The sequence below is a fragment of the Vicia villosa genome, linkage group LG3, assembly GCF_029867415.1.
Source record: "Vicia villosa cultivar HV-30 ecotype Madison, WI linkage group LG3, Vvil1.0, whole genome shotgun sequence".
Taxonomy (NCBI): domain Eukaryota; kingdom Viridiplantae; phylum Streptophyta; class Magnoliopsida; order Fabales; family Fabaceae; genus Vicia; species Vicia villosa.
In genome coordinates, this window is record NC_081182.1 from 179807431 (window position 1) to 179821179 (window position 13749).

Here is a 13749-nt window from a genome sequence, read left to right on the forward strand (position 1 = left end):
AACAAGTCATCGACATAGAGACATAGTATAAGCAATTCGCTCTTGCTTCTTCTTACACATACCCCATGTTCAGTTGTGCACTTCACAAATTCTTTCTCCCTTAGGAAACTGTCGATCTTCTTATTCCAAGCTCTTGGAGCTTGCTTCAGCCCATACAGGGCTTTATGCAGTCTGTACACTTTTCTCTCTTCGCCGTGTTTCACAAACCAAACTGGTTGTGTAACATAGACTTCTTCGTCCAAGGGTCCATTCAGGAATGCACATTTAACGTCCATCTGACACATGTGCCAATTGTTCATGTTTGCCAGACCAACAACCAACCTGATCGTTTCGATCCTGGCAACAGGTGCAAAGACCTCATCGAAGTCAATTCCTTCCTTCTGAAGAAATCCTTTCGCCACAAGCCTTGCCTTGTGTCGAGTCACTTCACCTTTGGGATTACACTTCACCTTGTATACCCACTTCACATCAATTGCCTTCTTGCCATGAGGCAATTCGACAAGTGATCAAGTATTGTTGTCTTCGATGGACTTCAATTCTTCATTCAAGCTTTCACCCACTTCGAATTCTTCAATGCCTCAGTTGCATTAACAGGTTCGACATCTGCATAGAAAGCATAATGTACCAGCTCACCTTCATCATTGACTACATCATCTGATGTAATCACACATTCTTGCAACCTTGCAGGCATGTGTCTTGTTCTCTGAGGTCTGCCTGGGCCTGCATCACCTTTGACTTCTTCTTGTCGAACTTCTTATCTTTCGACTTCAGTAGCTGGTTCGTCATAAATAATTCTCACTCAATCCTTCTTGACATTTTCAGTCCAATCCCATTCTTTAAGCTCATCTATGATCACGTCCCTGCTGATCACTACTTGCTTGTTCACTGGGTCGAACAACTTGTATCCTCCAGTCGAATGATATCCTATAAGAATCATTTGACTCGAATTGTCATCAAGTTTTCTTCTTAACTGATCTGGCACATGTCTATGTGCTATAGATCCAAATACCTTCAGATGACTCAAGCTAGGCTTTACACCAGACCAACACTCTTCTGGAGTAATTCCTTCTAGCTTCTTCGTCGGACATCTGTTTAGAATGTATGTTGCAGTTGACACTGCTTCTCCCCAAAATTCTTTAGGTAAATGCTTGCCTTTCAACATACTTCTCACCATATTCATGATGGTTCGATTCTTCCTTTCTGCAGTTCCATTCTGCTGTGGAGTGTAGGGTGGCACCACCTCATGCATAATCCCTTCTTTCTCACATAACATGCCGAAGTCTTTCGATACATATTCTCCACCACCATCAGTTCTCAAAACCTTGAGCTTTCGACCACTTTGTCTTTCGACCATAGATTTGAACTTGACAAATACTTCGATCACTTCACTTTTCTTCTTGATCAGGTAAGTCCATAGTTTTCGACTGAAATCATCTATGAATGTAACAAAGTATTTGTTACCTCCATTCGAATCCACCTGGATTGGTCCACATACATCAGAGTATATGACATCAAGGATTGCCTTCGACTTGCTTCCTGCATCCTTGCTGAAGCTATTCTTGTGTTGCTTTGCCTGCACACATTCCTCACATACCTCGTTTGGAATGTCGATTTCTGGCAGTCCTGAAACCATATTCTTTCTTTTCAAGTCTCTGATGTCATTGAAGTTGAGATGGCCTAGTCGATAGTGCCATATCCATTCATCTCTGCTAGCCGCAGTTGCAAGGCACTCGTGCTCCATCACATTGAGTTCGATCTTGAAGGTTCTATTCTGTGACATAAGAGCCTTCAAGATTAACCTCCCACTTGCATCGACAACTCTCATCATCTTGTCTTGGATCAAAACTTTGTAATTCTTTTCGACCAACTGCCTAATGCTGAGTAAGTTGCTCTTCATGCCTGGTATGTACAACACATTGGAAATTACTGACCTCTTTCCATCTTTCCTCGTAATCATTACATCACCAATACCTTCAGCTGCTAAAGTATTGTCATTTGCAAATTTCACCATGTTCTTCATTGAGGGTTTTATGTTGACAAACCAATCTTTTCTTCCAGACATATGTGATGAGCATCCTGAATCCAAGTACCACTGGTCCTTGAAATTATCTTCATCTTTTGTTGTGACCATCAGCAACATCTCTTCTTCTTCTTCTTATTTTGCAAGCTTTGCATCACTTTCTTGACTTTTATTCTTTTCTGGACAAGCTGTCGAATAGTGACCATACTTCTGACAGTTGAAACATTGAATGTGACTCTTTTCAGGCTTTCGACCACCACCTCTTCCTCTACCTGCAGCACCACCTCTTTGGTTGCCTTGATATGAGGGTTTTCTCTGATTCGACCAATTTCCTTCTTGCTGATTTCGACCAGTCGAATTGTTGTAGCCACCTCTACCTTTATTTCCAGTCCAGCTTCCTTTGCCTTTCTTTTCGTTTGCTAACTGAGCCTGCAGAGCCACATCGTTCTTCGACTTGCCTGCAGCTCTTTCAGCCATTCTTTGTTCATGAGATTCAAGCGTCCCTTGAAGCTCTTCTTTTGTCAACTTCGACAAGTCCTTCGAATCTTCTATGGCTACCACGATGTGATCGAACTTAGGAGCCAAAGACCTCAATATCTTCGAAACAATAGCTTTTGTTGTTAACACTTCTCCACATATCTTGATTTGATTCACTAGTTTTGTAACTCTAGTGAAGAAATCAGTTATGCTTTCGCTATCTTCCATCTGAAGCAGTTCATACGTTCTCTTGTGAGTTTGTAACCTCACCTCTTTCACCTTTTCTGCACCTCCAAAAGATTTTTCAAGAATCTCCCAAGCTTCTTTTGAAGATTCTATATCACTAACCTTTTCAAAATTATCTGGACTCAGACATTGATGGATTATAAAGAGAGCTTTATAATCTTTCTTTTTCAATTCTTTATGTGCAGCCTTTTCTTCCTCCTTCGCACCTTCTGCAAGCGGTTCTATCCCTTCTTTTACAAGATCCCAAAGATCTTGACAACAGAATACAACCTTCATCTGCTTGCACCAATTCTCATAGTTATCTCCTTTCAGAATTGGTAGTGTTGCTGGAAAATGCCCATTCGGATGATTCATTGCCATCGCCATTCTTCTTGCCTTGAATCGATTAACCGGAGCTCTAGATACCAGATGTTGGAATTAGACTCTCAAACCTTTGAGTAATTCCTTATCGTTAAAGATGACAATGAAGAAAAATAGGATTAGGGTTTGCGGAAATATTAAAAGAGAAGGAGAAAGTATTTTCTGCAGAGTTTCTCTCTGCCCACAATCTGTGGAAATTATATTATTCACTTGCAACTGCAACTTCTGTGAATACAAATTATTGACTTGATTACAAACTAATGAGGGTTACTCCCTATTTATAGATTTAGGTTAGCTTTCTCCCTAAGCCAAAGCCCAAAACTATAAAAGTCCAAAATACCTATTTTGGAGCTAAATCAAATCTAATCTATTTTAAATCTAAATCAAATCTATCTAGATTTAAAAACAAACTTATGTGTAACAAACTGTTACACACTTCGACACACCTTGTGTTCGAGTAACAGCTTCGACACAATGAATTACAAATTAACAAAACTTTTATGTAAATATATATGCCCTTTGTTGAAGTAACTTGAAAAATATATATAAAAGTTTGATTTTTTTTTTTAATTTTAAAATTAGTAATGACAACAACAAAGATCTAAAAAGACCAAAGTACATCTACTATTATTCTAAATCAATATGCATGCGTTATGGTTCGGTTTTGAGAAATCAATATGAAATTTAATCTAAATCTAGTGGTTTTCCCAAAATTATTCAGACACATCTACTATTATTCATTTTTTTTATGTTTTTCTTCTATTTTTTTGGATTGATATACAATTTTATTTGAATAAGTTTGAACTCAAACACCCATATTTTCGTTCAAACACTTATTATCACTACTTATTTATTTTCCCATTTCAATGGATGAATTGAGTATGTTGGAAAAAGTATGTTCAGTGGAGAAAATAAATGATACTTTGTTTTCTATAGGTAACATCAAAGTTCTTGATCTGGATGGTTTTCAACCCATTTTATTGAAGAAGAATTAGTATATTCTTAGTTTCAATATTCTATATTGCCAAAAGATTTTTTTTTAAACTCTTAACAACACCCAATTCTCTCTTGTTTCCCAAAGGTGTTGATCCTGCAAATTTTTTCTTTTTGACCAATAGTTTTTGTTAATCTATAAGTTTGCGACACAATATATCTTTAACGGGCTATAAAAAGTGATACATATGATTATTTTTCCCTATCAAATTTGCTTTATAGTTGAGAGAAGTAGTATTGATAATACTCTTATTATGTAAGAAAGAGTTCATTCCATATGCATTCTTCAAAGCGAAAATATTATTTAATGGTAATTAAGTTAGATCTTGTCAAAGAATATATTGGTATAATTTCTATTTTTCCTCGAATAATCAATGTTATTATGGTTTGAATTTCTTCTTCTAGAATGAACATTAATAATAATGCAATATCCTCTCTTGAATTTTCACCTACTTGTGATCGCAGTCAATGGGATATTTTGACTTCTTGTCTTTTTGTGATTTCTATGAAAAAGTTAAACCATTTAATCCTTGATAAGTATAATGGATGTAACCCATTATATGTTCGGTGATGATATCCTTTTAATAGTTGAAGTATTTAATGATCGATTTTATACTGCCTTTAATAGTTGAAGTATTTAATAGTGCCTCAATTAAACTCTTTAGTTGCTAAAATTATTGATATATTAATTGATTTTATATTACTCTATATTTTATTTATGAGAAGTTACATTCTTTTATTAATTTTGACTTTCTAATGGCTCTATAATTTTGTTAGCGAGCTTTTTCCAAAAAAAATATTCTAGCAAGTATTTTTATATTACACTACAAAAAATGTTATCTCCAGCGACGTGATACCCACGCCACAAAAAGGAATATCACGTCACCCCACATAATTTGCGACGTGAAAGAATACGTCGCAGGGGGGGAGGTGGTAAACTAGTAGTGTCATGGCATTCACGTCACTACTCAGTGACATGTAATTCACGTCGCTATATCCTACACACAATCCAACTCACAATTCTGGCACAGCAGACATGCAGCAGGTTTGTAGTGTTAGAAAATTGTCTTTTAATATATAAGGGGTAAAAAAAATTTGTGCCCCTAAAATTATGGGGCCCTGGGCTTCCGCCCCACGAGCCTGTGCTCAGGGACACCCCTGGTTCCAGTATTTATGTAGCATTTTCCCTCAGTATGGAAGACAAATTCGGTGAGTAAATCTGAGCGTATTTTAGTTTCATTTCTAGAATATCTGGTGCTTATGAGTTGAATCTTTTAGTAATAAGTTATGGAGTAAGATTTGCTAAAAATATTTAATGATATCAAATCAATTTATATGACTATTTAAATTGAATGAAGAACAATTCAAATCAAATCTAATCTTCATCAATATCAAATATGCTGCTCAATTCAAATGCCCATTGGAAAACAAAACCCAGCCGACGAATCATTATATAAAGACTCCTCTTAACAATAAAGAAGTCACTCTAGTATTTCTATTCTTGTTTGTTTTAAACCTCTAAAGTAGCTTAAATTATATATTTACGCCATACAGGTTGGTTCTTAGTTGAGTTGTAATTCAATATCTTTAACTTGTTTTATGTATAGATCAACGAGGTTAGTGATAAGAGAAAGTGAGAAGGGTTCTCATATTCAGGGGGAATCCTAAATAAAAAGTCACATGTAGTATTAGGTAGAGGCATTGGATAAGGAATTAAATGTGGAGAGAGAAAATCATTCCTTATTATTGTTAACCATTAGATTGAAAAGAATTAATGGTCAAGATGTGGAGTAAGTTATAATGACTTACTCTTGGAGTAAATATAACCATCCTCTTTTAATTATAGTTAATAATTAATCGTTTTTATTAAGAGATTAATTGCTATGCACTGTCAGTGTAATTTTTTTTACACAATCAGTACATCACAACCATTCAAAGATGATACTTTATGGATCATTAGATTAAAAGTCAAACATTATTAAAAATCTAACGACTACAATTAACTGACAGTATACCATTTCTTCACATTGTTGGTGCAAGTCAAATCTCATTTAAAATATGGAACAAGGTCCAAAGTAGGCTTCAAGAAGCCTTTCCAATGATAAGTCTCTTTTGGAATATCAGGGGAGCTGCTAACGCTCCGTCAAGATTAGCGCTTAAGAGGCTCATCAATCTTCACAAACCCGGTTTTGTTTTCATTGTTGAACCTAAAATGAGTTATAACAATTTCCTAACCAATTGGTTTTCATAGCTTGGTTATCATTCCTTTGCCTTCAGCTCCAATCCCATACCGGCTCTTTGGTGTTTTTGCAGGAAGGATCTTTATCCTACTATTCTTCATATTGTAGACCAGTTTGTAGCGTACACTATTAGTATGGATAACAATGTTCTAGATTTCGCGGTAATTTACGCTTCCACCAATCATTCCAAAAGGAACACATTATGGTGTGATCTCAATGATCTGCAGCTTTTCCATCATTTTTCTTGGCTCTTTATAGGTGATTTTAATGCTATCATGGGAGCCCATGAGCATAAAGGCAGTAGGTCTCCAGCTAAAAGTCTCATCTCGGATTTTCAAGCCTGGACTACTGCCAATAATTTGATTCATATACCCACCAAAGGTGTATTGTTTATTTGGTTTAATAAGCATTCACAACCTTATTTCTTTGAAAGGACCCTTGATCGTTGTATAGCCAATCAACTTTTGGATTAATAATTTTGCTCGTACCACGGTGTCCACTCTCACAAAGCTTCGATCCGACCATTTTCCTATTCTTCTGGAGTTTTATTTCAAAGTGGCTTCTCCTTTTTCGTTTTTTTAAGGCGTAGCTTTTGCATCGAGGCTGCAGGCCTCTTATCGAATCCAGTTGGGGGAGAAGTTAGTTGGTTGTCCCATGTATATCACTATCCAAGAAACTTCAAAATCTCAAAATCAAGCTGAGAGCTTGGAATATTGGCACTTTTAGAAATTTCTCTGTTAATGTCAAAACGGCGGAGGCTGAGCTTGACAGCATTCAGGTGGAAATTCAGGATAGGGGTGGGAATGACGTCCTTAAAGCCCGAGAATTTAAGGCCCAAACCAATCTTGCGAAGGCTTTGAGCATAGAGGAATATTTTTGGAAAGAGAAATCCAAAATTAAGTGGCATTTAGAGGGAGATCGTAATATCGCTTTTTTCCATTGTTTAACCAAAATCAGAGGCGCTTTTAAACCTATTAATATGCTCATGAAAGGGGCTAACCGTATCACTAATCAGGCTTTAATCACGGAGCATGTCGTTAGACACTTCAAGCAGATTTTTTCCTCTAACTCTTTTTCTGTTTTGTAGGATTTGCATTTGGTGGAGAGCTCTATTCCATGTCTGGTTACAGACAGTATGAATGGTCTGCTTACCATTCTTCCTTCTGAAGCGGATATTAAAGCAGTGGTTTTTGCTTTTAACAGGGACAGTGCCCTAGGTCCTGATAGTTTTTGGGATATTATCAAAGCCGATGTCATTGCCGCGGTGCAGCAGTTCTTAAATTCGGGTTGGATTTTACCGGGTTATTATGCCAATGCCATTATTCTTATTCCTAAAAAGAAAAATGCCAATTCGCTAGACCAGTTTCGCCCGATTGCCTTGGCGAATTTCAAGTTTAAAACCATCTCTAAAATTATTGTTGACATGTTATCTCCCCTTATTCCGCACCTTATTTCTCCTGAGCAACACAGTTTTATTCACGGAAGACATGTCAAGGATATTATAGGACTTGCTTCAGAGGCTATCAATTTTCTTGACTCGAAGTCTTGGTGTGGTAGCATTATTTTGAAAGTGGATACTATGGAAGTTTTCAATATCTTGAAGTGGTCTTTTCTTTTGAAAGTCTTATATCAGATTGGTTTTAATAGCACCTTCTGCAACCGGATTCAGAGCATCCTGCAATCTGCTTTCCTGTCCATCTATGTTAACAATTTTCTTAAAGGTTATTTCAATTGTACGAATAGGGTTTGTCAAGATGTTCCGCTACCCCCTTTGATTTTCTACTTAGTCAAAGATGTCCTAAGCATACACCTTTCCCACCTTTCTCTTTCGAGACAACTGGAACTTATCAAAGCCCCTAACAATGTCAATGTTCCGTCTCACTCCCTTTATGCGGATGGTATCCTTTTATTTTCTGGAGGGAAACTTTTTAAAGCCAGGAATCTTGCCAATGCTTTCAAGGAGTATTCGTTGGTGTCGGGTCAAGTTATTAATTGTGAGAAATCTTTGATTTTTGGTTGATCTATGTCAACTTCTAGACAGAATATTTTGAAAGATATCTCGAGTTTCAAAGATGGGTTGTTTCCATTTACTTACCTTGGTGTGCCAATTTTCAAGGGTCTTCCTAAAGCTATCTATTTTCAGTCGATTACGGATAAGATCATTAGCAAACTCGCCTCTTGGAAAAGGTTGTCTCTTGTTTTTTAAGGGTAAGGTCGAGTTGGTCAAGTCAACTAACCAAAGTATGCTTACACACTCTATGTTCGTTTACTCTTGGCCGGTGTCGTTACTTAGAGACCTTGAGTGTGCTTCTCAGAACTTCATTTGGAGCAGAAACGCTGCAAAAAGGAAAACTGTTACAGTGGCTTAGAAAATTTTTGTGTATACCTTTATCAAAAGGAGAGTTGGGTATCCGTTCTGTTACAGTGGCTTAGAGGAAGCTTGGGCTTCTATTCTCAAACATCAGATTCTTAAAAATAACTGGTTTCATAAATCTCACTTATTTTCCTCTTTATGGACTAGTGCCAAATCGGAATACTATAACTTGACTTACAATATTGTCTGGCTGCTGGGTAATATGAAGGATATTCGGTTCTGGTTTGATAATTGGTGTGGCACCCATCTGTTTTTGGAAGCTCCCTCTTCCAAAGTGAATGAAAAGCTTATGGTGAATCATTTTATGGATCACAACAATTGGAATCTCTCTTCTTGTTCGGTCCCGGATTCTATTAAGGTTAGAATTCTAAATACTCATATTCCTTTTGACATTAGGCCCGATAAACGTATGTGGAAACATGACTCCTCGGGTGTTTTGTCTCTCAAGCTCGCCTACTCTTTCAAGCGCTCTGCCGCTATTTTTGTTGATTGGCATCAATTCATTTGGTCCAAAAACATTCCTCCGTCTAAATCATTTCTTTCTTGGAGACTCTTATTGCAGAAATTGCCTACGGATGAACAACTTAAGTTTCGAGATTTCTCCTTGCCGTCTAAATGCAATTTGTGTGGTACAGACAATGAATCCGATCACCATTTGTTCTTTGAATGCAGACATGCAGCAACTCTTTGGTTTTGGCTGCTTTCTATGATGCAAATAAACTCCTCAATCACTTGCTAGAATGACATTTGGAGAATGTCTAATTCCAATTGTCTAACATTAGTATGTTGGTTTTTAATGAGGCAACTATTTTTATCATCAATGAAATTAGGGTAGCTTGTAACAGTTCTAGATTCAAAGAGAAATTCATCACGGTCTCTTCTTCTATTGTCTATGTTTTATTGGCTTGCTCTTTGGCCGACGAACACTCTTCAGTGCTTTGTCCCATTAGCATGTTAGACTTTGTGTTGCGTAAATTTTTCAAAATCAAGATCAACCCTCCTAATGCTCTGAAGATAAACTCAAGGAGAAGATAAAACTTTAATTCTTAAGAACTAGTGTAGAATGCCTAAGTTCCTCATCTCAAATTTCTTAGCTAACTGTAATTTCAAATCATCAATTTCATAAAAATTATCACATGTAATAATCATATTATGAATATATAATGAGAGTAAAATACGAATATGAGTAGTGATTTTAAAAAGGAAAGAAGAGTCATGATCACTAGAGAGAAAGTTAAGAGATGTATTCATAATGGTAAACTTCTCAAATGAAAAAAATAACATGGATCTTATTTTAAACCATATAAAACCTTTTTGAACTTGCACACTTCCCCGTGGATTATGAGAAACACAAGTTGGAGGTACCATATAAGCCTAACTTTACAGATCACCATTTAGAAAGACAATTTTAACATCATTTAAGAAATATGTCACTAAAAACAAAATTAACTAAAACAGAAAGGCAAATGATAATCATTTTAACCACGAAAGAATACATTTATTTATAATCCATACCATATTGTTGAGAAAATCTATTGGCAATAAGATATCGTTTATAGCGCTCAACAGATCCACTACCTTATGTTTGGATCTTGTATACCCAATGAGACTAAATAATATGTTTTCCAAAAAAAAAAAATGTACTAGTTATCAAGTATCTGTGGTCTTCAAAGCATAAACTAATCTACCATAACTTGTTGCTAAAGAGGGTCATGTATAAACTTTTTTTTTTTTTATTACAAGAGGGCTAAAAAAAATTTATGAGTAGAGGGGAAAAAGATTTTGTCATTTTTAGACAATCCGGAGATTTTGTATTTTTTAGACAAAAACGAATAAGATTTATAAATTAAATAAATGTATGCATGGTTTAAGGACTGACATAAAAAGATTGACAAATTTAACCATTTGAATAAGTTTAAACTAAATGAAAGAAAGACAAATACATTTTTCAATATGACTTTGTTGATATTTGATTCTAAGATTTATTTATTGTAAAATCAAATTGTTGAAAAATCAAATAAATTAAATAGGGTCATACTAACATGTGTCCTTAGGGCACATATGAAGGATACATTAATTAGAAAAAGTTAAATATAATTAAATGCAATAAAGTCATAATTAAAGTTTCGATACATTGAATGCACGTGTTCCAAAATAATATTTCTATAAATAATCATTTTGTGCCCTTAGGGCACATGTTAGCTTTTTCCAAGTCACTGATAGGTATTCCAATGAGTTCATATTTTGTTTTCAAGTCACATGTTCCGATAGGATATAAATTTTTCTGACCAAAAAGAATAATAGAAAATTGTACTTGAGTTTGTCATTCTTTTTCTTTGGTTTGACTATAGTAATAAATCCATTACGTTTATGTCATATAGATGAATTCAATACAGTCTTGTATCGTTTGAAATTCAAATAAAGTTGCATGCAAGACCAAAACATTATGAGTTTAATTCAAATTATAGAAAATAATGTTTTTAAGAGAGACTCCATTTTTTCTTTCTTTTCAATAATCTAAAAAATATATTAAAAAAAAAAATATTTAAGGGATAACATTCGAGTAGTAAATTTAATTTAAATACCGGATTCTTAATTGTTTGTTGTGAAAGTTGTTTTAAAATGGTGATACATTAAAAGTGATGTCACGAAATTCTATTAATCAAACAAGTGACTTATTATTTGGATGTAGTGGTATTTTCGACATTTTATAAATAAAAAAAATAAATAAATGGGAATTTTATGGATCCTCAATCTCATTACAAAAGATATTAATCGTTTTTTATACAAATTAATGGGTTAATAGATCAAACACCCAAATTACAATTGTGTCATAAGTTTTCGCCTCAAACCACAACTACTCTTCAAGATAGATGGAATGTTAAAAGTAGTTATGTAGTTTCTTGTGTATTGACTTTTTAAATTAGTTGCATTTTGCATAAGAACAATACTGAGAAGAGTTTAAAGTGTTCAAGATTAATCTATCTTGATCAAGCTCTATGGAGATGCATAAGGGATATATATTAGACACAATGTTCCAACATGTTGATATAATACATGGGTCTTGCGTAATAGGTCATTGTCGTTGCGTTTTGGAAGACTTTCTGGTCCAATATTGGACTAGATTTCGTTGCTATTGATTTAGCAATATGATTAAGTGATTTGTTTGAGAGTTGGAAAAAGATTAATTCAAATTTAAATAGAAATTTAAATGGAAATTTAAATTGAAACAAATCATATATTGTTGGAGAGATTTATGGAACAAATAATATCCAACAGATTCGACATTATTTCTGGACGAAATCATATCAAATGTTCATGAAGAAAATTCCAGAATTATTATGCTATATTAGGAGCTCAAAACACTCATTGGAAAACAAGCAATACATTGAAGATTTTTATAGTGATATTTATTGGTGTATGTACACCAGACTATGTTTCAATGAGTTGGCATAGTTGGACGTTTGTCTAGTTGAGTTGTATGATTCAACATCACTCATTGTTTTGATTGAAATTGATCATTAGGATATAGTGATTATAACCCAAACACTAGGGCTTAGTGTTTGAGAGAAAAACAAAGTGAGAGGGTGTCTCATATTTAGGAGGAGTCTTAAATATAAATTCAATGGGTAGTGTTAGGAAAAGGCATTGAACAACATAGTGTTTGTTGTTGCTTGTAAGACTAATTGTACTAAACTACTATTAGTGAATTTACTTTCCAGGGTTGGAAGCCAATCCTCCAGACATAGGTGCAGGTTGCATTTAACTGGATTACCAATAGATTGGGTTATTTATACTTTTCCGCTCCATCATCTTGTACAAGTTAATTGTGGTGATTCTAGTTTTACTTTTCGAACCAGTTGCAAGGACATCGCGTGCGACATCTGTCCCAAGAGGAACAAAACTTTCAAGTTCATTTAAAAATAATAGCATTTTTCACCAACCAAATACCACCGTAAAGTCACTAACCATATAAAATAAATTCATTTTTCTCTTAATTTCACCTTCATCACGTTCATAAGATCTGACATATGATATTTTCCATGACTATTGGATGATTTTGGAGTTCCCAACCAGGCACATACAAAGTTTCAGATCTTAGTTGTGAGTCTGTACATTAATCCAATTTAAATCTTAAAATACAAGACAACATATGAACTCTTTGCAAAATTTCTCTTTTGTTCAATTCCTGTCGAGTTGGAAGGCAATTTAAGATCATTCACTATAATATCCCAAAAACAATTAAAATATTGGTATTATCTTTTTTTCAACTTTATCGTATTTTTATGATTTTATTATTATTATTATTATTAATAAAGTTATTTTTATTGTTAATATTAATATGATTATTTGGGATTAATTTAATAACTTAGAATTAGTAGAGAGAGAAAACGAAGAAGTTATAACTTTTGAGAATCAAAATTTAACTTATTTTGCACATACATAAACTATATTACTTTATAGAGAACAAAACAAATGTACTCGCCAAAATACCAAGTGCATCATTCATGTCAATTCTTTAAACAATAACATCAATTGCTAGTGGTATTTTGTTACAATGATCAAACACTGACAATTAGTATTGATAAACAATAAATCCTTATAATTGTCACATGTTCAACAATAAATCCACTTAATAATTTCATGAGTTTACGTTCACACGGCTTTATTAAGCACGTCAATAGATTACTATAGAGACATGCACATAATTAATTGTAAATTATATGACAAAAACAAGATACCAAACACGCCATTAACCCATAATCTTTGATTGCCAAGAATTAACTGCAAGCAGTACTCACAACGTAATGATCAAACATTGATAATAAGTCTTGTCAGATAATGTCTCACATGGAGACAAAAAACTTAATAATTACTACATATTTACCATCACAAGTATCTAATTATCCGGGAAAATTGTGTCTTCCTTTTGGCCGACTATAACAACTCGCATGAATAATTCCATACAACATCTTTTGTAATTTCTGAATCAAATATATGCAACATAGGTTACTTTTGCAACTTGTTGTTTCAACCTA